General features: G+C 36.4%; 1 pseudogene; it reads right to left on the bottom strand.

The window, feature by feature from the left end:
• Positions 1 to 24,057: 24,057 nt before the first annotated feature.
• LOC130458983 (beta-arrestin-2-like) lies at positions 24,058 to 25,037 on the bottom strand (annotated as a pseudogene).
• Between the last annotated feature and the right edge of the window lie 991 nt (positions 25,038 to 26,028).

Genomic DNA, 26,028 nt, shown 5'->3' with positions numbered 1-26,028 from the left:
TTGGGAATTTCCCATGGCGACCATTTATTTAGATTTTAAGTCAAAACACTAAAAATTATCTTTACCAGTTTGGCCCAAACCTTTACAATTTGGCATTTACAGTTTTTAACATTTACATTTTAGTAAATCATTTTGGGGATTTAGTAATTAAATCCCTGGCGACCAATTAAATATATTCAGTCTAACCATAAATTTAACAATTGGAAGACAGATTTTACTAAGATCAAGAAAGTACTTTTCACTGGAAAATGACCATCCCTCAAACTTCCCAAAGAAAGCTTCTTTTCTGAAATAACTGGTTCCCAGGGCAATATCCAAGCTGCTCTAAAGAAGGCTTAACACTTAACCCTACCCAGATGTGTCTGGATCCAGACTTCATTTCCCTCTTCCATTTCACTTCTCCCACAAGCCTGGAGTCCTCATCTGCTTGTGACGAGCAGCCAAATTATACTCAGATTTGTGTTTCCTACAAAATAAACTCAGGGAACTCGGCATTCTTCAAATAACATTGTGTCCAAAACTTGGGACAAGGACATTGTCTAGGTTTGAGAAAGGAGAGTGGTCCATGGCTCCCCAGAGAACAATCTTTTTTATTGTCCCCCTGATGACTAGCCCTGTAATAAGAGCTTTCCAGAGGATAAAACAAGACAGATGATCCAAAAAATGATCATGATCTGGAGGAGAATCTGGAGGAGAAATTTTCCAACTTCATAACTAAAAAACTGTGGAGAAAGCAAGGTTTTTTCCTTGGGAAAAAAATTTAGAGGAATATTTATTAATCATACTTTTCATCATTAATAAAAAATTAAAAGCAGGTATAACTTTTCTCCCTGGGACTTCTAGTAACACCAAAGAGTACTTGGAGTTAGGAGCCCTGGGCTCTAATAACTACAGTCAATATTTATATAGTGCTTCAAGATTTGCAAAGCATGTATGTATTATAAAAGGTATTCCCAAAGTCTCAGTACAGTTTTAAGCTTTAATTGTTTAAAATGAAAGGGGTTGAGTTCAAATCTTGGTTTTAGAATCCTGGGTTGTCTCCAATGAGGTTTTCAGAGAGAAGGTGATGAAAGTGAGAGTATTATTTTTACTTGCCTGGCACATGCTGCCTCCCATCTCTCCCTTAATTCAAAGTTAAATGACTTGGCCAGGGTCATGTAGAGAGTATTAGAGGCTGGATGTGAATTCTAGTCTTCCTGACTCTAGGTGAGGCAGAGTAATAGGTTTAAAAGGGAAAGATAATGAACTCAGTTTTCAATGTCCTGGGTTTGATGCTGAAAATCTAAGTGATGCAGAGAGCAGAGGAGAAGGCAGGTTTAGAACCTTAGTTTTGGAATTATTGACATCAAGGTGGCAATTGGAGTCAAGTGAATGAAGTCAGAAGCACTTCTCCTGCCCCCCCTACCTTGGTAAGGATTGTTTAATATGCCTTGGAAGCATTCCCTTCTCACCTCTGCCTTTCAGAATCCTGAGATTTCAAGGTTAGGCTTACTTACCACCTCTCTTGGATAGCTTTCTTTTCTTCATAGTGGCTAGAGTTTGCTCCTGCATCCTTAAATCATCATGTATGTACTTACCTATTATCTGTTTACATCTTCTATCCCTCTCGTCTGCCCCACTTGGTCTTTGAGGGCAAGGACTGTTTTTTCTTCTTTTTTTTTTCCTTCTTCAGCATCTAGCAGAATCCCCTGTACACAGTTGTTGTTATTCAGTTCTATACAACATTTTGACCCCAATTTGAGGCTTTCTTGGCCAAGATACCAGACTGGTTTGCCATTTCCTTTTCCAGCTTATTTCAAAGTGGAGGAATTAAGGCAAATAGGGTTAAATGACTTGCCCAGAATCAAACAGTAAGTAGCTGAGACAAGATTTGAACTCACAAAGATGAGTCTTTCTGATTCCTGGCCAGGCATTCCCTTCACTGTACTACTTAACTGCCCTTTGCATGAAGTAGAAATGTGATAAATGAAGGCAGCATTCTACTGTAACCAAAACCCTGAACTTTAAATCAGAAAGACCTGCATTCAATTTCCTACCCCCCCACTCCGTCCCTAAAACTGAGTACTTGTATGACCCTGGGCAAGTCATTTAACTCTGTGCTTCAGTTCCTTAACTGTATTATTGAGGAGTGGGCTGGGGATGTTGGGCTTGACTGCTTCAAAGTTTCTCTTTAGCTAAATCTTTAATCCTGTGATCCAATGAAAACCTTATTGAAATGGATTAGATGGAGATTCTTTTGTCACTTCCCTCAGAAGGTTACTGTAAGTAAAGGGTTTTATAACCTTTTAAATAACATACTAATATGAGTTATTGTTAGTATAAAGTGTCTATGAACTGCTTTTTATGAACCAGCTGCTACACTAAATCCTTGGAATATAAATAAAAGCAAACAAGATAGTCTCTACCCTCAAAAATCTTATAGGTGAAGGTAGTACATAAAGGGGAAATGGACATAGAAGGAACAAACAGAGTCCAAATGCAAATTATATCCTACTATTCTTTACTTTCTCCATGAATTTTTCTGTAGTGTAACCAATAGATGTCAAGCATGGGAATATGTGCAACCTCCCATCTTGGGGAGTGGAGAGAGAGTTGGGAAGGAAGAAGAAAATATGGATTGCAAAACATCAGAAAAGAAATAATCAAAAATTGTAATGACATATAATCTGGAAAAATTATTATAATTTTAAAAATAGAAAAAAGCAAAAGAAGAAGAATGGAAAGGGGAAAAAGTACTTATTTAGGGATAAAGAATAAAGGAGAAGAAGGGGTCTGGAAAGAATCCGGGGTCTTTCCTAAAATAAGAGAAATGATAAAGCTTGAAAAAGTTAATGGAGGATAGAAACACATGGTGCTATTAATAATAACCCAGGTGGTGAGATGAATTACAAAAGGAGAAGGAGTTGAGAGGAGAAATTGGCAATGGCCCATAATACGGAGGAAAGGGCTCAATTAGCAATGACATGGAAGGAAGCCCTATGCCCCAGACATTCTCCAGGATATGAGGGAAGAGCGTGATAGATGACACTTCTCTCAAGCCTTCATCCAGGATAGGAGAGAGCTTAGTAATGGCAGCAGCTTCGCTACAGAAGTCAGGAGAAGGTGAGAGCCACAAGTCATCCACAAGCCTGAGGAAATCAATATCTGTCAAAGCACAGCCAGGAGAAGAAAAATACTGCAAGGAGTTTGGATTCCTCAAGATTCATTGAGGGCTGCAGGAGAGTCCCCAATAGGCACTGCAGTGTTTGACAAGGAAGGTAAAACACTAGAGAAAACAGACTTATGACTCTTCTCCTGCTGCAGTAATTAGATTGAAATGGAGAGAGAATATTCCTTTGCATGTGAAGAAATCTCCAGGAATTTAACAGCCCATATATTAAAGAAGCATTTGTCCCCCTCTTGGGAGGGTGAAACAGTGTAGTGGAATTGTAAAGGCTGCTGGGACTGGAGACCAGAGAGTCTGGATTCTAACTGACTCGCCATATGTTTGGTACCTGTTGCTGATCTAGAAGGGATACTACTGTTCAGTTATTTTCAGTCATGTCTGATCCTTTGTGACCCTTTTGGGTTTTCTTGGCAAAGATACTGGAGTGGTTTGCCATTTCCCTCCTTTTACAAATGAGGAAACTGAGGCCAACAGGATTAAATCAATTGCCCAAGGTCATACAGCTAATAAGTGTCTGAGGGCAGATTTGAACTTGGGAAGATGTCTTTCTGACTATAGGCTAGATTTTCTATCAATGTGCCAACTACCTGCTAACATTAGAAGTCCTTTAATGATAAGTCTTTATTTTATAGATAAGCATAATTGAGGGTCAAGATGGCTTCTAACACATCTCAGGGATAGGGTTTAAACCTATCTTCTTTGAGAAAAGAAACTGTACAGTACCATGGAAAGAAATTAGATGGAGGATTTGGGCTTCTCAAATCCTAGCTCGACTTTACTTGCTATGTGTGGCCTTCAGCAAGGCCCCTTTACCTTTCTGGGTCTTAGTTATCTGTAAAATGAAATTGGACCAACTAGATGAACTCTAATGTCTCTTTTACTTCTAATATGTTTCTTTTATCCCCAAATCATTTCACCACTCTCAGTATCTTTATTTATAAACTGGGGATAAGAAGATTTGCTTTGTATGTCACTTCCAGAATCAAATATAGAATCATCTATTTAGAATTCAGAGACATTCAAAATTTGCTCCTCCATTTCCCCAGACATTTTAAATGTTACCCTCCTTCCCCCACCCTCCAACCAACACCCCATCCAAAGTACTTTGGAATCCATTGACACTGGCCTGCTTGCTGTTCCTTGAACAAAACATTCTAATACAGAACTGAAGGCATTTTCTCTGACTGTCCCCTATACCTCAAATGTCCTGTCTTTTTCTTAACCTCCTAGTCTCTTGGCTTTCTTCAAGTTCCACTTTCTACCCCTTAAAATTCCAATCTCTTCTGGAAAACTTCCTTGTCTAATTCTGGTACCTTCCATGTGTTGATTATTCCAATGTATGCTGCAAATATTTTATTTGGATGTAGTTGTATGTTGTCTTCTCCATTAGACTATGAGTACTTTGAGAATAGGGATCATCTTTGGCCTATCTTTGTATTCCTGTTTTTGGCCCATGGTGTTTGGCACAATGCATATGTTTAATAATTAAATATATATATATATATATATATATATTTACTTATTGACTGACATTTTCTCAATTTTTATCTTTATTTCTCTGCAGGTTTTAACACTGAAAATCACCTTCTTCCCCTGGGTGCTTTCTTTCTCTGGATTTTTTCTTCTTTTCTTCCTCCTAGTTGTTCCCTTATCTTTTTGACTATTTCTTCTCAGTCAGCCATCCTTGATCTTCATCCAAGTCATTCCCACTAACCATGGGTATCCCTAAAGACTTTATCCTGGGTCTTCTCTTCTTCCTCTACACTCATTTTCTTGGTAATCTTATTGGCTCCCTTGGATTCCATTATCTCTGCACAGATGATTTTCAGATCTATTTTTTCAGTCCTAAATTTTTGACCTTCATTCTAGCAATTCCAACTGTCTAGTAAACATCTCAAACTCAATGTTTCAAGGACATCTTAAACTCAACATGTTGAAAAATGAACTCATCTTTCCTCCAAAACCTTCCCTCTTCCAAACTTCCTTCTTACTCTTGAGGGCACTATATTCTAGCCAGTCACTGATATTCACAGTCTCTAACTTCTCATGTTCTTTTTATCACCAATACACAGTCTATTTCCAAGTTCTTTCATTTCTGCTTTGTTAATATCTCTGATATATTCTTATTTATCTCTGACACCACCTTGGTTCAGGCCATCATCACCTCAAGCCTAGACTTTTCTAATAGCCGGCTGATTAGTCTCTTTTTCTCCAATCTTTTCCCACTCTAGTCTGTCTTCACTCAGCTTTCAAACTGGATTTCTGAAAGCACAGGTCTGACCATGTAACCCTCACCCTCCAGTTCAACCACCCACAATGGCTCCCTATTACCATTCTCTACCTTTTAAAGCTCTTCAGCATCTGGATCCATCCATTTTATCTTTCTAGTCTTCTTGGACTTTGCTGTTTTATTTCAGTCACGTCTGACTTTTCATGACTTGGGGTTTCTTGGAAAATATACTGGAATGCTATGACATTTCCGTCTCTGGATTGTTTTATAGATGAGGAAACTAAGGCAAACAGGGTTAAGTGGCTTCTCCAAAGTCATACACCACTAGTGAGTATCTGAGTCTGGATTTGAATTCAGGTCTTCTTTACTCCCAGTCCAGTATTCTATCCACTGGGACACTTAGTTATTTTCTTGCACATAATTTTTCTCTACCTACTCTGTGACAGAGACATTGGCCTCTTTTGTGTTCCTTGAACAAGACACTTTATTTCCCAAACCTGGGCATTTTCACTGGGTAATCTCCAATGCTTAGAACTCTCCTCTTTTATCTCTGCCTTCTAGCTTCCTTCATTCTTAGCTAAAGTAGTAGAGGCAGAATTCAATCCCAAGTTCTCCATCTAATTTCTTTACACAGTACCATGCTTTTTCCTTTACCAGAGAAGCCAGGGTTAAATCTGATCCCTGAGATGTGTTAGAAGTCAAATTGCATTTTTGACCCTGTTATCCTTAGCTTACCTTCTGTAAGAAATCTTTTCCTTGTCCTTAGTTCCTTCCCTCTGAGATTATCTACAATTTATCCTGTGTTTTATCTTGTTTGTGCATAGCTGTTTTGCACACTGACTGTCCCATTAGACTATGAACTCCCTGAGATCAGTGATTGTTTTTTGGCTTTCTTTGTGTTCCCAGTTCTTAGCAAAGTATCTGGCACATTGAAGATGCTTAATAAATGCTTGTTAACTTGGCTTATTTCAATTGACTGCAGGCTCAAAAAGAGTTAGGAATGTGATGAGAGAGCACCAGAAGCCAATGTAATCTTCTGTCTTAAGGAGGGCAATACTTTGAACAATCAGGAGGTGATAGTCCCTCTGGACTATGGACTGATCAGGCAGTATTGTATTCATTTTGGCCAGGACAATTTAACAAAGATATTGATTATTTGGAGAGTGTTCAGAGAGAAGCAATCAGGATGGTAGAGTGCCTTGAATCCATTTCTGAAGAGTATCATTTAAAAGAATTCTGCATATTTATTCTGGAAAAGAAAAGAGTTAGGGGAAGATAGGTTAACTACAGTTAATATATGAAAAGAGGTCATATGAAAGAGAGATTAGCCTTGTTCTCTGTGGTCTCATAAACAGAATCAGGAATAATGGACAGAAGTTAGAAAGTAGCAAATTTAGGCTGATATTAAGAAAAACTAAAAATCAGAAGTCTTTATAGAGAGTTCCCTCTCTGAAAATTTACAAGCAGAGGCTGGATGACCCCTTGTCTGGTATTCTATAGTGATGATACTTTTTTGGATTTTGGCTGAACTCGTTGGACATTGAGGTCTCTTATAATTCTCAAATGCTGTGATCCTATTAGTATCTCTTAAGTGAAATCTTATAAAGGTGTCACCTGGTATGCTTGAGTGAAATGACTATAGGTGTGTCTTCTGAATATCCAGCCTTATTTATTATGTATCTAGTAACATAGCCACAGTCAAATAAGGTCTACTAATATGAATGATTCTACTTTGGACAGAGACCCTTGCCTCCAGAAATCAACGTTATATCATCAAATGAGGTAAAAAGCACTTTAAAGTCACTATGCTTTTCACATGGGGAAACTAAGTCATAACAGATGTCAGAAGCTGATTAAAGGTACAGATTTTATAAATAGATCTTATGCAGATGTTTTGGGAGATGCAAAGAGTTATGTCACAAGCCCTCCCCTGAATTGACTTGGCATAAAGTCTCAGTTAACCAGAGTCTAGCTAACTGGATAAATCAACAATAATCACTGCCACTACATGATGCTTTGCAGTCAAATGCTAACAGACTAGATAATAAAATTATTTATTTTAAAATAACAATTATGATAGCTGACATTTATGGAAGGGCTTACATATATACATTTTATTTTACTTAAGTTATGTGAGTAGGTAACATTAATAACAACTAATAATTTTCTTGTGCTTTAAGATTTACAAATCATTATACATATGCTGTCATTTGACCTTCACAACAAAGCCATGATGTAGTTGCCATTATTGTATCTCTTTAAAGAGGAATAAACTGAGGCTGAGAGTAGTTAATTGACTTGCTCAGAGCAGCTAGTTAATGTCCGTGATAGATTTTGAAATGAATTCTTACCTACTCTTACCCACTGTGTCACCAATCTTTCTACATTTTATAGATCAGGAGACTGAGTAGTCTAGTGACATTTAGGGCTACACAGTTAATAGTGTCTGAAGTAGGATTCAAATCTAGGGTTTTCTAACTCTAGGCTTAGTGCTCTTTCCATTATTCCAAGTAAAAAGAAATTAAAATCCAACATCTTCTACATCTATGGCACTCTACAGAGAAAGTGGCTGTTCACAATGAGGCAACTGAGCCAAAACCTGAAGTCAGGAAAGTCTTCCAATGATCCCCTCACTCTTCTTAGTCATATCCTTCTGTCCCTGGATACCTGAATCTTCATGGTTACCCCCTCACCTTTGAACTCCATTTTTCACATTAAAACCTGTTCCTAGATTCTTCAAAGAAAGACATTTTTAGGCATGGTTTAAAGCATAACTCCTCCAGGGGAATTTGAATTTTTCATTTGTGCAAGACGATTATCTTTGACCAGGCTTGTAAACTTTGTAAAGGCAGAAGGAACAGGGCCTTCTTTTTGTACTTCATAGGGCACAGTTCCTTGTGGGTAGAATCACAGTTGTAAAAATTAAATTTAGTCTCTAGTAATAGAAATATTATATTTTAAGAGGTTTAGTAAAGATTATTAGAAATACAGGAATAAAGAAATACAAAATAGAAAAACTACATGCCTAGGGCTGATTAGCCCATTCAAAACCCCTGCGCTTAGCTTACTTACTACATCATTGCAATGGCGGAGAGCCCATGTGTGTGAGTCAGAGAGCCAGTTAAATACTAATTGTGATCTCGCCCAGGTAGAGACTCGGGTGAGATTATAGGGAATTCTGGGAAATACCAAGGACTTCTGGGGATTGAAGTCTAGGGTTCAAATCTCCATTTTACACAGTATCTTAGCAATCATGAGGTAGTTGGTGAGAGCACAGGAACAAGAAGATGAGGAGTCTTGTTCCAGTTCCACCATTTACTAGATACATAGGGTGGGGATGGGGAGGATTTTATATCTTTTGTCTTCTTAAAATAGAAGAACTGTTACCTGCCTCATTGGGCTGCTTTGAGGAAAGCACACTTGGAAATATCACATTCAAAATAAAACATGGCAGAAAGTCTCCAGTGAAGAGCCTCTTAGATTCTGCATTTAGCCTGGAGAAGAATGGGGTTTGAAGAGGGTTGGAAGGATGGCATGTGTTCATGTATTTGAAATACTCAGAGGAATAGATTTTTTTTTTCATTGGGTCTCAAAGGACAAATGAATGAGTTAAAGCTACATAGGTAAATATATATATATATATATATATGTGTGTGTGTGTGTGTGTGTATGTGTAGTATATATGTGTAGATAGATAGATAGAGAGATAAATAGAGTTAGATTTGTCATCAAGCACATTTTCACAATTATTGCTATCCAAAAATGGAATGGGTTATTTCAAGAGATTGTAGGAACATCTCAGGACAGGTAGGCAGTGCAGTGGGTAGAGCACTAGAGTTGGGTAATCAGGAAGATTTATCTTAGAGAGTTCAAATCAATCCAGACTCAATTATTTACTAGCTGTGTGAACCTGGGTAAATCATTTCACCTTTTTTTTTCTCAATTTCCTCATCTGTAAAATGAGCTGGAGAAGGAAATGGAAAACTACTCCAGTATCTTTGTCAAGAAAATCCCAAATGGAGTCAAGAAGAGTTGGACATACCTGAAACAACAGAACAACAGGAAGGTCTTAAGTAGAGACTGAATGACTTTTTTCTAGTCACAATTGAGATTCTTTATTTTTTTTTTTTTGGTTAAAGTAGTAGTTGAACTAAATGACTACTGAAATCTTTTATGACTCAAAAATTCTGATACCTGTTTGAGCTATTATGACCATGAACAACAACCATAGTAATAATAACCAACTACTTGACCTTCAAGTAATCCACAGACTCTATGGGTCTGTTTCCTCATTTGTAAAATGGGGATAATACTACTTGTTCTTCCCACATCAGAGCCTCTGGGTCAAATGAGATGAGATAAATATTTTGTAAACTGTTGAGTTCCATGCTTATATTAAGTTTTTTTTTTAATCAAAGTTTTACTTTTAATCTTAGGATCAAGTATTGGCTCCAAGGCAGAAGAGTCATAAGGCATAGGAAATTGGGATTAAATGACTTGCCTAGGGTCACACAATAGGAAGTGTCTCAGGACATATTTGAACCTGGGACCTCACATCTCTAGGCTTGGCTCTCTATCCATTTAGTCACCTAGCTGCTGCTATATGTTAGTTATTCTTAGCTGAATCAGAAAGGAAGTAACTGATTTTCTGTCATAGTATCTGCTAATTATCCATTATTAATTGGACAAGTGTCAAATCTTTGAGCAAAGAGGAAAGGCCATACCATATTAGAATCTCAGGCCTAGTATGAGTGGAACCTTCCCAGCACTCTTGAAATAATGTCTTTTGGTGGTTGCATTATTTCCTATTTTTTAAAGCCCTGGAAAATGTTGTAAATTATTCAGTCATGAAAGAAATAATAAAAGAAGTTCTTTATTCTAAACTTACTAAGACAGGTGAATGTATTTTCCATGATTGAGAAAAAAACATTTTCAACTACAAGAAGTCTGAAACAAGGAGTTGTTTTTGCTTCTGTCTCAGATATACAGTCAATTAAGTGAACCTTGCACTCTGAGCAGTCAGACTCTATTGTAGTTTGGGAGGACATAAAGAACATCAGAACATGGGGTGGGGGGAGTTCAGGTAAGTTCTTTTCTCATCAGGTTTCTATGAATTTCCTGGTTGGCATTTATCCAGTTCTATTTCTCTCGGGAACAACTGGGAAATGCTCAATGACGTGTACCTGACACTTGCACTGGCCCAAGACAACAATGTTCCTACAGTTAAAACTTACCCATTGGGAAACCTTCAGAATCTTTTGCTCATCCAGTTGTTATTTAAGCTGATGGCTGGATTTCTTCCCAGCGACAAGTAGGTGCCCATTTATTTTAAGCATTAGTATGAATATAGTAAGGAGAATGTTCTTCCCAGGGGATAGCTGAGCCTTTAAATGAGCATAAGGAAATTTGCATAACCTTCCTTCCATGTGAAAGCCCAGCAGCATGCATTAATGTTTAATTTATTTCACCTGACAACACATACCTCCAGGGCCAGGGAGACAAAGGAAGTTCAGCAAAATCATTTCAGTGTTTCCAGGCAAGGATTCAGAGACTCTGAAGGTGAATGAAACCAAAATGGAGAAACATTAGAGAGAATTCTCAATTTACTTTTTAGTTGAATGAATAGTCTGGAAATTAAAGCAGGGTGATATCCCAGACTGGATCAAAGGAAATGAAAATATTTCCAATTTCAAAGACTCTTCTCTTGCCTTGCTAATATGCCCTTCCACTGCCTATTGAATTTTGTAAAAACATAATAGGACTTTAATTACTTTAATTGGTATCATAAGGTGACCCTTTCGTCTCTTTAATTAAGAAAATGCTGTTGGAGGTGTTGATTTCATTATGTAGTTAAAATGAAAAGATCCCATAGTTCTCTGTGCTGGGGAGACTTTAGGGGTTCATTGCATGGGAAAGAGACAGCTTCTGCTGACCCACCATCAATATGACAAGTACTACATGGTTCTTGCCCCTGCTTCCCCTTTGGACATCCCACCTGATTTCTATTTCCTGTCCTTAACTGGAAGGAACAATTTCAAAGAATGAAATAATCCCTACTCCCAAGACCTTTACTTTATATCTAAAAGCTATCATCTTCACTCTCTTTCAAGGATTACTGACTGATTCAATGATCACATCCATGACTTCTTTCAGTAACTTGGGTTGATTTAGTAAGCTAGTAACTGGAACATATGGAAGACAGCTACCATCTTCACTGTTATCTTTAGTGTCAAATCCCCATTAACCACTTTTTATTTAGACCACTGGGGACATTAACAAGAAGCCTGCTCAAGGTCACACATTATTAAATACTTTCGTTTAGACCTTTCCAGTTAGAAAACTTTTTTTTTTCTTGATAGAGAAAACAAGCAAAACAGAAGTTTAGTTGTTTCACCCTGTGAAGATTAAATTGAACTCTCCCCTGATTATAACAATGAAAATACTTAACTCTCCCATGATTGTGAAGATTAAATTGTAACCCTTGTCTATTTTTAGATTTAATTCCCACAAGTGTAAACACACTACTTGAAAGTTAAGTATGAAGATCTGCCCATTTAAATCTAATCATCAAAAGTGCCAATATCCTACTTAATCATGAAGTGGGACAACGTGTGTGACAGTGAGTAATGAATTAGAATTGACTAACTGTCTTCTGGGCAGTTCCAGAACAGGACTTCAACTGTGATTGGTAGACATAGAATTAGGGGAAGATGGGAAGTGATGCAAGAGAAAATGTCTTTAAAAGGAGCTTTTGCTTCCTGTGAGAATTCAACTCTTCATGCTTTCAAGTTGAGGCTGGTGAAGAGGGGCAGAAGGATCTCCTGACTGGACCTGATACCCTATTTTCCTGGTGAGGCTGATAATCTGCTGACTGGACTGACATGTGGTGAGTAAAAGGTTGACTTTTAACTGTTGGTTTTTCTCTGAAGAGACCAGCCTCAGGAAAGACCTACACTTGAGAGAGGCTCCCCTGGGTCCTCAGCTTTATCAAGGCTCATTGAAACTAATTCTCCTTGCCTGGAGGGGCCAGGAGTAAATTCCTTAGTGCTCAGGCTAGATATCTTACCTTATCCTCTCTCTGATTTCTTGCTTCACCCTTTCTACATTTTGTAAACAAATTGTAAATAAAATCTCTTTGGAATTAGTTAAATTCCTAGTGATCATACTTAAATAATCAAGTCCAACCCTTTAAAAATTAACCCCATTTCCCCCTTACAACCTTCTTCCTCTCACCCATTTCTACCTTATGGAGTAGTCCTAGTTTTCTTTAAACTTATTCTTGCCTTCTTGACATAGTTTGCTGCTCCTCCTTTTTGTCTTAGATATCCATTGATGATTTCCATTCTATTTTTTAAAAAATTTAAGAATTAACCCATGGTTACATGATTCATATTTTTTCCCTCCCTTCTTCTCTCCCACTCTCATAACCAATGAGCAATTCAATTGGATTTTACATGTATCATTGATCAAGACCTATTTCCATAATATTAATATTTCTACTAGGGTGATTGTTTAGAGTCTACATCTTCAATCATATCCCCATTGACCCATGTGATCAAGCAAATGTTTTTTCTTTTGTGTTTCTACTCCCACAGTTCTTTCTCTGGATGTGTATAGTGTTCTTTCTCATAAGTCCCTTAGAATTGTTCTGGATCATTGCATTGCTGCTAGTAGAGAAGTCCATTACATTCGGTTGTGCCACAGTGTACCTGTCTCTGTGTACAACGAGATAACTTCCATTCTTGACTTCAACACAATCCTTAAATGACTATAACATTGTTGTATATTCATACTCAATGACTGCCTCTCCTTCCCCATTTATTTTTTAATTATTTGTCATCAGTAAGTTTTCCCTCTACATTATAGAATCATAGATTTAAAGTCAAATGAGATCTCAGAGATTATGGAATCTAATCTTTAATTTACAGTTGAGGAAACTAAGGCTAAGAGAAATTAAATCTTATCCTAGGCTATGTAGCTAATAAGATTTCCCTGATTTCAAGTCTACCACCTTACCCACTGTGTCATAAAAGTGCCTCATTTAAAAATATTCTTTCTAAAAAGGTTGGAAAATGAGTATATATACATACATATATATAATATACATATATAAATATGTGCAAAACTAGATGTGCTTCTTTGTAAATTCTGTTGATGAGTCCTACCTCTCTACCTTGAAAATATACGGAATATATCCAGACTTAATCTCAAAGTCTAAATTCAACTCAAAGCTTCCACAAATTCTAGAATGGTGAAAGCTCATCTTTCAGAAGATGGAGAAAGCTCATATGGCTGTGGGGAAGGAAAACTTAAGATCTTCCAAGTCTGAGCTTTCATTCCCTCATTTATTACTGTACTTGTTCTTCTCATGCATTCACCATGTTCATTATTATCATATTTTCTCTTTCCTATAACATTTTGTCAATATGACAAACCATCTCCTGCTTTACACACACACACACACATATATGCATAAAAATATTTCTGCATGCTTTATCATTCCTTTTAAACTGTAAGCTTCTTAAGGCACCAACTAAAGATAATACTTCTGTATCTCCCCAATCTTTAGCACAATGAAAGTGCATAGTAGGTCTTCAATAAATATTTGTGATGTGAATGAATAATTAATGAAGGAACAGAAGGGTGTTCTTAACTCTCTGGCTAGTGTTGGAAGGGAATTCTGTAAACCTCAAAATTTCTTAGACTTTTTCAATATGCTCCTTGATGTCAGTGTCTATTTTGTTTTTGTTTTTTTCCCCCATCTTCAGTGTACAACTTTTGTACATAAGCACTTATTAAATGTAAGATAAATTGAGTTGTGTTGAATAAAAGCAGGAATTCATCAAAAGCATTTGCAACAAGTGGTTATCTACCCTCCAGGGAGCTAACAATCTCAAGGCAGCCTAGTCCATTTTTAAAAATATCAAATTACTTTTTTCTTTGCATTAAGCTGAAATTTTCCTCTTTGTCACTTCCAGTCATCACTCTCAGTTTTTCCCTCTGGGTCCAAGCAGACAAGTCTAATCTTTCTTTTATATGCTAGATCTTCACATACTTGAAGACAGTCCTTTATAGATATATCTTACCTAGAAAAGTCTCTTTGCTCTTTCTGACCTCACACATCTTCAAGGTACAGTGTAATATTGATTGGGGAAGATGGGTGGATTGTCTTGACAATTTCCTCTCTATGGATATTCCCACTGTTGCTTATTCCAACATAGTGGCAGAAAGTTCAGAACTTGTTCTTGTTTCTTTTCCACAATAGGGGGAAGGTTTAGGTTTGTCTGCTTCCTAGGATTTCTTGGAAGAGTTATGGTATCCTATGGTATATCTCCAAACCATCTCCCAGATCACCAATGTAGATGATGCTGGGATTCTAGAGAGTTCAATGAGTCTTCTTTCTTTTCCTCATCACCAGCCTCCTGAAATTGAAACAGACGTGCCTGCTTAAATCAGACTATAATATATACCATAAGACAAGTCCAATTGTAAATCCCACTAGAGGAAAATGTGTGGGTCTTCTGAGCTGCTTCTATTCAAGCATTAATCAATAGTTTTACATACTAGCAGTAAGCCAGTGAGCAAGCTTTGCTCTTTCTCCTTCTCCTCCTTTAAAAGACTGTAAGGATGTTTCCTTTTGGACCCAGAGGATTTGGGGAAAACTTATTTGAGTACCACTGGCTCATCTTCCATAGCACATAAAAATACTTCCCCTCCATCTTCAGTGTAATACTAACTATGGTGTGACCTAGGAGAAACAATTTCTCTACTCTGTCCTCAGATTTTTCATCTGTAAAATGAGAGACTAGACTCAGAATTTCATTCTGAGTAAGGATTTATTTAATTATCTGTGCTTGTTACCCTATGGCCTCAAAGCCCCTGGCACATAATAAGGACTTAATAAATACTTTAAAAAGTATAATTTTATTTTTTTCCAGATTACATGTTGATACACCTTTACAGCTATTTCTTGGATAAATATTGGTGATCTCTACTGTCCCTTGCAGCTACATATCTTTGGTCTCAGAACTATATAACTTCTTAAGTCTCTTCTAGCTAAAACATTCTAAGTTTATGAGTTCTCTCTTTTTTATACTACTACATCTGTCTTCTTTGAAGTTTTTGAGATGTGATGTCTGTAGTAATTGAATCTAAGGAATTCTAGCTGTGCCAGTTGAAGAAAATAGTCCAAGTTGGATGATCCTTCCTCTAAGTTTGGCAAAAAAGGCTGGAGGGAATGGTCCTGTGTTGACTATGAGATTTTTAGAAGTCTTAGAGAGAGAGAAACCATTGTCCTTTCTGTTCTAGGGTAGTTTGTCTAAAATATGCTTGCTTGCTTGCTTCTCTGTCTGGGTTCCATTTTTTAATAGTGCTTCTTCATCACACTTTTCCATCTTATATCATGCCTCTTTGAAATATGTGAGTCAGTTAAAAGTCAGAAGTGCTTAGTATAAAGCTCCCTTGGTTTGGGGTCTTAAATCACAGTTTCATCCTGTCCTATAGCTATTACTTCTTCCAGGGAAAAAGAACCTTATTTGTCCCCTACTAATTGAACAATATGGAGAGAGGCAAGTAGATGATGTTCTTTTTTTTGTGTGCATTTTTAATAATACTTTTTTATGTTTTCTCAGAGTCCCCAAGCAGCCTAGTGTAAGGCCAGGAATCCAGAAGCAAGTTCAGCTGGTGCTGTTCAGATAGGAAGTAACAGACCAGCTTTAAGCACAGCTGTCTTGATTGCTTGCTTCTCCAGTTTGAGTGCATATGACATTTAGAGAACAGAATGAAAAATGACCCAACACCAGGGGTTTTTAGCTTGCCCTCTAGCAATGTATTTTTAAATATATACATATATATTGTAGTTATATTTAAGTGTAAATAGATTCCTTTGTAATCTATGTGTTTTATTTTATGTAATTAGGAAAATTCTGAGAAGAGGACTGTAGATATGAAGAGACTGCCAAGGAGTCCATGACACCACAAAGGAAGTTAAGAACCCATGCTGTAGTTCAACAAAAACACGTATGATGAACACATACACAAACATGGAATAGGAAAATAGAGGGAAGATACCTTGGATCAACCGCCCTTTTTTGTTTCCCCAACATTCATTCCATGACCTCACCAAAATGCTTTTTCACCAACATGTCCTTCTATTACCAAGGCTGGTTTCTATCTACAATCTGTCCTTTGCAGCCACCATCAATCTTCATTCTACATTGTACCTTTAAAAATCATGATGAGGGTATAGTTAGGTGGCTCAAGGAATAGAGAGCTAAGCCTGGAAATGGAAGGTACTGGGTTCAAATATAGCCTCAGATACTTCCTAGTTTTGTGACTCTAGACAAGTCACTTAATCCAAATTGCCTACCCCTTACAGCTCTTTTGATTTAGTATCAATTCTAAAACAGAAAATAAGAGGTTTTTTAAAAATCATGATGGAGATTTTAATATAATCCAATACTCCGCAAATAATCTGATCCAAGAACTATCTCCTGTGTTTCACATAGTAATGCTTATCTCTGGCCCCTACACCATGGGTCCCAGTTTCCCAACAGCTTCATAAAGGCATTGTTTAATTTTCTCATCAAAAGAGAAAAATCAATATACTAATATCAGAAGTGAGGAAACAAAGGCATAGAAAAATTAAATGAAATGCTTAAGATCCAAGGTTTCTTTTTGGCAGTCAAAATTGGAATTTTTCTAGTAGAGTTATTTCCCAATACCACACACAAGTCTCTGACTATATGGACACTGATTTTATAGATTTTTCACTTTAAGGAACAATTATAATATATATGTATTTTTTACAATACAGACATCTCAATCATTATGGTCAAATTTATCCACATAGCAGGCAGAATAAGCACCCATGTATGGAGAAATACATATTTTTCATTATATCAGCTTCCACCATAGAGATAGCTTTTTTTCAAAATGAATTTTGTCCCTATAGCAAAGCAGGGACATAAATTTCAGTCTTCAACAGAATTGAGTCTTTGTAGGAACACCTAAAGAAGCTTTCTGTCACTCCAAAATCTAGTTAAACATTTATTCACATGCCTTAGTGCTTCTTTCTTATCACATAATAATAAACATTAACCAAGGGTCAACCTTCCCTTTTCCACTATGTTTCCACCTTCACCATCCTCTAGTCTCTATCCTCTTGAAAAGGGTGATGGGCAAGATTAAATTTATAGTCTAAAACTCAGTAGAATGTCTGCATAACTCTTAGGTATCCCATACATAATGGTTGTAATGCAGTGTAATAAAACATGATTACAAAAACATGCTGAAGAATTATAGAAATTTGCATATAGAAACTTGCTAAAATTCACAGAATCATAACATGTTTGTGCTGGGAGGAAACTTCAGAAGATATTTTATTTGGCTCTTCATTTGACAGATTAAGAATGTGAAGCATGGAGAGAGGAAGTCACAGTAATTTTACATGTGAACTTAGATTTATAATGCTTTTCTGAAATTATTGAATTTTTCCATATTTTAAGTCTGTGAAGACATTTCTAAATTCAATTTATTTTTCCTTTTTCTTGAAACTACACTCTCATCTTCACCTTATAAGTATGCCTTTTTCTCAAGTGCAGTTGAGGATCCTGAGAGTAGATAAAATGTGCAAAAATACTTGGGGCAAGCAATGATTTTTGTAATAATGGGGTTGTGTTGAGAGAGAGAGGAGAAGGAGAGAATGGAGTCTTCTTTCTCTCAAGGACAAAGGAGGAAGAGATGATGTTATAGTTAAGTCAAGAGACAGAAGGAGGGCGAGTCTGTTTTCCCCCTTCAATCCTCTCTGTGTCTGCCTTTTCTCTCTCTATTGCCAAGATCTTCCTAGATGATGAATTTCTTCCTTCCAGGGAGAGAGAGAGGTCACTTCTCTGCCCCCTCAGCTGTGACTGACCTTCATGAAGCTTGAGTCAGTTAAAGGTTTTGATAACAGGCTTATTCTATTAAAACAAAAATGAAGGACAAGGTTGAAATGGATGGGGGATTGGAGTTAAAAAGGAAAGAGGGAGGAAGGGATCCCTCCCTTCTAGATGAACCTTTCCCCCCAAAGTTAAGCAACTCAGGTTTGGTGGCCTGAGCCCCTAAGGGGTTCAGAGCAGTGAACCCTGGCTATTGGCACAGCAAGTGTCTTAATTTCAGGGTAAAGAGAGAGATTATAACAAATCTTCTTGTGGACTACTTTCTTCTTCAGGTGTTTGCCCATTTGTTGATCTGGGAGGGTTGGGATCAGGTTTCAGGGAGAAAAAGGTTTCTGGGATCAGGATCTAGCCAAAGAATGAACCTTCTCCCTTGCAGGTCTCAGTCAAGAGAGCAGAGTCAACTGACTCTCCTAGGTTTTTTTTTTCTTCTTTCAGAGTTCCAAACTTTCTCTCTATGCTCTCTATCCTACTACTGATGGAATCCTTGCGTCTCCACCAGACTTTCCTATCAAAAGTCTCTGGATTTTCCCTCTCTCACGCTTTTATAGAATTTTATTTTATAAAGGCAGTAATCATGTCCGTATGTTTCTACTAACAGCAGGCCAACTTGGATAGTTTACTTTTGACCAAACTGAAAAATCAGATGGAGATGGTTTTTCCATCTTTAATTAATTCTCTGTCAGTTAAGTATGAGATTTCATGTACATCAATGTTTCATAACTCTTGGTTTTTTTTTAAACTGGATTTTATAGCATTGAAATGTTAATGCAAATTTTTGTAGGTTTTAAAGGGCACCCTTCAATGACTGTTAAAGATATTTGAGAGGCTGTTTATATTTATATGTTCTTAGAATGTCAATCCATTCAAAGAATATTCAAGTCCATAATGAAAGAGAATTACTCACACCAAAGTACTAGGGAAAATGTGTTCAAAAAGAAAAAAAAATACACCAAGAACCTACGAACTTTTGTCAGTTAGAGATATTGGAGAGGCTGTTTATATTCATATGTTCTTAGAATGTCAATCCATTCAAAGAATATTCAAGTCCATAATGAAAGAGAATGACTCACACCAAAGTACTAGGGAAAATGTGTTCAAAAAGAAAAAAAAATACACCAAGAACCTACCAACTTTTGTCAGAAAATAGCGGTGTTAATCCTCCCAAAACAAGCAAAGATCATCAGAGGCACATAACTTCTGATGTAACTGGAAGGATTGTTATTGGTTATGTGGTTCCTCTACAATATAGTTTAACCTTGAAGTAGGAAAAACATAAAGGCCAGTAAAAATACAAAAAAATAAAAATCAAAACACCTGATTATTGTTGCTATGAAAGAAAAAAAGAAAGCTTGTCACAGGCAAGACAAAGACTAGAGTACTTAAGATTGGCTAAATGTTATTTTGTGGATAAAATCCAGTTTTCTATTTAAGACTATTTCAAAACTACTGTTGAAAGTGAGCCTAAAATATTTGAGCATCTTCATCAGATCACAAAGTACACAATCCAAAAATATTTTTTTTTAACTTCTAGTGGGCTTAGAATTCTTGTTCCTATTAAAGGAATGAACTGTTAAGCATATTGATACATAATAAATGGAATTTTCCAGAATTATATAAATTTTCAAATGAAGATAAAAGATTGACACATGACCTTACATGAAATCATCCATTACAAAAGGTTAAAAGGGGTAAAATAATCATATTTTATGACTTAAAAATTCACCTGGTTTAAGCCTCATTAAAAACAAATGAGTTACAATTAAGAATATATTTGAAAAAACTGACTGCCTATTAAAATGTATATAGTAGCCAATGTGGTATGGTTTCATGATGAAAAATTAAAGCATATATGTCAAAATCTTATAAGTGCAGTGATAAACTATAAAGAAGTGATTGCAGGGAAAAGAGGATATAATATATATTAGACATTTTTAAGATAGTGAAACTTATTTTCTGAGTCAATAAATCTAGTTATTTTTCTTTGGACTAGTTTATTTGCATATCATTATAGTGTATTAACATGTATTAGGGGGAAAGTGAATATATATATAGTATATATATATATGTATATATATGCCATCAGAAAGACAGGATCAGAAAAGAATGTAGAACATATAATCCTGCTGTCCAAATTGCCAATACCATTTCCTTTTAGAAAGGGAAAATGAATGAGTTGAAGTGCATATATTAGTTCATATGAATACACATGCATACATACACATATGTATATATATACATGTATGTAAACACATTCTGGCAGATTTTATATATATATATATAATTTAGAGACAGAGTTACATAGTTCCCTATATATGTAGCTGAAACTGCAAATATGCATTTTTATTTATAACTCTTTCCCATATTTGTACATATTATATATTTCATATATGAGAGAAGTTTTATCATTAGACCAATATGTGAGCAATTTTAAAAAATTACATTAAAATGTCTGATGAATTTTTTAAAGTTTGAAATTCCCATATTAGACCAAAGTATTATTCTGGGTAAGGATAACATAAGGAGAACTGAGCCAGCTTGAGTAAAAGTGCTATCTGTCACTTTATTTTTCCTGTTGAGTAAGTATGTGGTTACCATCAATCCTTTTGAAAGCCATTCACAATCCACCCCAAACAATAAATCTGTAGCCAACAGATACCTCCTCAAGAACTTTATGATTGATAATGATTTTGTATCCTGCTTTCCCTCATGTTTAAAATGCTCAAATGTAAATGCCTGTAATACTCAAGAAAACGACACTGAAAAGATGCTGGAAACACTGATGTAGGGAATACTGATTGCATTGATTTCACTAATCCAAGGAAGGTGGCAAGTCAATGTTATGTGTGGCATTTTTTTTGAGTGAATAAGAATTTTCCCAACAGTGTTATATGAATTAATCATTGTTGCTTTTTTGCTCTGCAGACAGACAGCGATGGCTGCATGAACTAATCAGCTTTAGTCAGCATTTTCTTCCAGAGGTGATTATGAGAGCCACAACTCTAATTCTTGGATTCTAGAACCAATTGGTCATGCCTTAAATATGGACATGACTTCCAGTGATGCAGGCTGCAAGCTTTCTACACTCTTTCATCCTAGATGACTCTCATCCATGTCCTACTATAAATTCTCCATGAGAGGTACACCAACAGGTTGGAAGATTTTTCTAGATCTCTTAGTAAAGCAAAACTGCCAATAGAATACCTGGACTCATCATTTTCTAAAAGGAAATAAAATTAAAGATTTCAGCTGTAAAATTATAAATCTTATATATTTTATGTGTTATATATTATATGTAAATGTATAAAAAATTAATTTGAAATATTATACATTATTTGGATAATAGAGTTCTTTTCTGATACTTTATTTCTCTGATGACATCCATTACTCTGCTTCCCTTGTATAATTCTTGATTAATGATTAGTTATAATCTATCTGTGCTTATCATGTACCTCTCCATTGTCCTTTGAGGGATCCTTAAATTTAATTTTTTGGATACTGGACTATTCCATGATTTATAAGGGTACAGAAAAGCTGAAATAATTTTGGGGAATAATTTCAGACATTATTGTAAACCAAAAAAATTAAGCAAAGGAATGTTAATAACTATACGCTTATGCTTTCCATCTTATCTCTATCAAATTTAAAAGAGAATTCATGCACTGAAGGTATCCTTGTTGAAGGTATGAGAAGGGCACAGGAAATCTTTTGAAGTTATTTTTAGCAGGCTTCTTCTTTACAATTACACAATTGAGTGAAAGTGGAGAAAAACAGATACTAGTTTCATTGTTTCTTGATATTTAAAAAAATCTCTAGATTGCTATTAATTTTATTGATAACTATTGAAATATTGCTACTAATTTTAGTAATAACTACATGAAATACTGCTCCAAATCAGCATTAGTCAGAGAAATGCATATCAAAATAACAGTGATGATTTACCTCAAACCCAGAATATTGGTAGAGATGGTCAATGTTGAAAAAGTCAATTTTGGATTAAGTTGTAGTATGACAAATGCACCAGTATACTGTGATATATTTTGGAGCTCCAATTTTGATACTGAAAAAAGTGATCAGCATCTTCATATCATTTGACCTGAAGATTTCATTCCTGGGTACATATCCCAAGGAGGGAAAAGAGAGGAGAACTTATAACCAACAAAATATTTATTGATTTATTTATTTTTAAACCCTTACCTTCCATCATAGAATCAATACTGTATATTGGTTCCAAGTCAGAAGAATGGTAAAGACTAGACAATGGGGGTTAAGTGACTTATCCAGGGTCACACAGCTAGGATGTGTTTGAGGCCAGATTTGAACCTAGGACCTCCTGGCTCTAGACCTGACTCTCAATCCCCTGAGCCACCCAGCTGCCCCAACCAAAATATTTATTAAAGTACAATATGTAAAGAATTAGAAACATGTATAAACAAATCAAGGTATATGAAATAGTGGAATATAAGGCACCATAAGAAAACTATGAACATGAAGAATTCAAGGAATATGGAAAGACTTATATGAACTATTACAGAGAATAGTAACTAGAACCAAGAAAACAATACATATGCATATATATTAGCTTCAACAAAATGAAACTGTTATATCATTGTAGTGATGCAATTTGGTTCTAGGAAAAAAGTGTAAAAAATATTCCTCCCTTTTTTGCACATTTGGGAGACTGTGGGCATGATTCCACAGTGCATGTACTTATCCAGTATGATGGATGAATTGATTGATATAGTTGAATGTTTTTGTTTTTGTCACAAGGAAAGATTTACTAGAAAGGAAAAATAAGCAAGAACATATACAGAAATGAATATAATGCAAAAAGAAAAAAGCATTGGACATATTACAAATTATTTGGAGGGAAGAAGGTTAAATGAAATATTTTCTATTGCATTTGGAGTTTTTTGTGCTTTGAATCAAAGCAATAGGTCATATTTTTATTCTTGTTGGGATTCCTTCATTCCCCCTTTGTTTCAAAAAAACCAAGAGGGTTGGGGACTAGGATTGGCTCAAGTTATTCCCCTGATAGTTTAAGTCCAATATTAGAGCAAAATGAGACACTCACTCACAGGCCATTGAACAGCTAATGAAAGTTATAGCAAAGGAAGGACATTCAACAAGGATATTCAGTGAGAACATCACTGATTCTATTCTGCATAGCTTCCCTCTGTCAAACCACAGTCAGAAGCCTCAGAGAAGAAGCTAGATCTTTTGTCTCTTTGTATTCATTCAAATGGGAAGACACAATAATTTGAACAATAATCCATTTTTTAGCTTAAAATTAATTCTCTTTTTTTGCATAGATCCATACCAATTCTCCCTCCTCCTAGGAATAACTTTCCTCCCTACCAATAAAGGGGTATTCCACTCCAAAAAGGGTTCCAGATATGTACTGAGAGGTACATGTGTATGTGTTGGGGATGAAGAATCTCTTCTCAATTATTCTTTACCCATCCCAAATACAACCCCAAATAACTCAAGTACAAACACAGACCTACTGCTTTAAGGGGCAGCTGCTGATTAAAATTCATGCCCAGCTGCAATTAAAAATTGAGTACAGTGCTTTAATGCCTGCGGGAACATATGGCACCCCACTTAGAGTAGGAAATCTGATCCTGTTCTTATTTCATCCCTTTGAGTCAAAGTCTTAAGCACAATGTCATAATCTCTGCCATAGTTGATTTCAAGTTCTATGATATTGGTGTCCAATAGGTCATTTATGTCAGAGGCAGCTTACTGAGATTTGGAGTAGGTAGAGTGGTTAGAACAAAGGGGAACTCAACTAAAACAACCAGCTTCATTGTATAGGATATGAGGATGCCTAATACCTTCCTTTTGTGCTTTTCTTCACTATAGTACTGGAGGCCAGTTGATGTCTTCCGATTTGAGTTTCCCATCAAAGGCAAATTCTAGATTCTTCCTATTTTCACTGAGCGATGGGGTTAGATTATATACAAAATTTGGAATTAGGAGACATCTGGCCATCTTGTTCTACCTGAGCCACTGGACATTTATATCAGGTAGTACTGAAAAGGATTTTGATCTTTTTCATGGTCTTGGTGGAATTGCTGGAGACATGGAAATGAACAAGTGACTCCCCATGGTAATATAACTCTTTGTCCAGTGAAGCCGCAAGGTGTGGGGAACAGTCAGGCAGGTAGGAGGAAGTGTTAGGCAGTTTCCATGGTGGGCTGGGTTACTCTTCTAATAACTAGTCACACTGACTTCATCCTGTGGATTTTTATTGCTAGTGTTTTGGCACAGTAGGCTTGAATCTCAAAGTCTATCCTGCAGACCTTTCTTGTGTCTTCAAGTCCAGGGTGTAGTATGACAGGAGAGGGCAAGTTTTGTGGAAATGTGAAGGAAAAGTGGTGGGCAGGTGCCTAGCAGGAGTTCCTAAAGGCAAGTTGTAGGTCAGGGACTGGGGAAAATCTGGATAGATGACTGCAAACAGGTCATTTTCAGAATGACAGACCCCAAATATTCAGGTCCTCACAACCACATCTGAAGGCATCAATCAGTGTCACCTATATATAGCATTTGGTCCTTCAGATAGTGCAGGTCCAATAACCTTCATTCCATCCATAGAATCCACTTGATCTAGGTGATCCACCAAGTCCCTTTTGCTCAAAGATACTGTTAGCTTGCAGCTAAGACTCGACTCTGAAAGGTCATGATCCCAGCTTTCTCCCCCCATGGCATGCACTGAAGTCTACCCAGCTAGAGGCTCACTTCTTTCTTGGCCCATTGCTTGGCCCAGCTCCGCCCCATCACTGCTAAATAAACACCTCACCACTTCTCTCCTCTTTCCATCCCAGTGAACCCCAGCAATCAGTTCCTAAAAAGAGATTTGATTCCTCTTAAGAATTTTTTCCCTATTATCACTGCAGCCATGTTCAAGTCTTTGTGACCCCATTTAGGGTTTTCTTGGTACACACTGGAGTGGTTTGCCATTTTCCTTTTCAGGTCATTTTACAGATGGTGACCTGAGGCAAACAGGGTTCAGGACTTACCCAAGGTCATACAATTAGTAAGTATCTGAGGTCAGATTTGAACTCATGAAGATGGATCTTCCTGACTCCAGGACCAGTTCTCTCTCCACTTCAAGACCTACTAGGCTAATGATCATGGGGAAGGACCTTAAGGAGAATTGACCTAGTCTATATAGCAGGACCCTAGGAAATGTTACTTTTATCACAGATGCTTTGGTATTTTTCAGGTGGAAATTTCAAGATTTATTGCATCAGTTGAGGAATAGTTAAACAAATTGTTCATGAATATAATCATTTTACTTTGTTGTAGAATCAATGAACTTGGTTTCAAATGGAATATTATTGTACTATGAGGAATGGAAAATATAATGAATAAAGCAAATCATGGAAACACATGAGCAGATGAAGAGTGGAATAAGTTGGGTCAAGAAAACAATAAACAATGAGTATAACAATGCAAATGAAAAGAACCATAACCACAAAGCAATTCAAAATGACATGTAAAATCACAAAGAATAAGCATGATTCCAAAGAAAAGATAATATCTTCCCCTTACCCATTTCTGCTTTGCAGAGATGGGAAATCCACAAGAGAATGCAATTGCATAATTTTCTAATTTTTTTCAGTATATTCAGCAATTTTGCTAATTTCTTCTTCCCTTTTAAAAAGTCTTTATTATAAGGAATAATTTTCTAG

Source organism: Monodelphis domestica, chromosome 4 (assembly GCF_027887165.1).
Source record: "Monodelphis domestica isolate mMonDom1 chromosome 4, mMonDom1.pri, whole genome shotgun sequence".
Classification (NCBI taxonomy): Eukaryota; Metazoa; Chordata; class Mammalia; order Didelphimorphia; family Didelphidae; genus Monodelphis; species Monodelphis domestica.
This window is presented reverse-complemented; position numbering and strand designations above follow the sequence as displayed.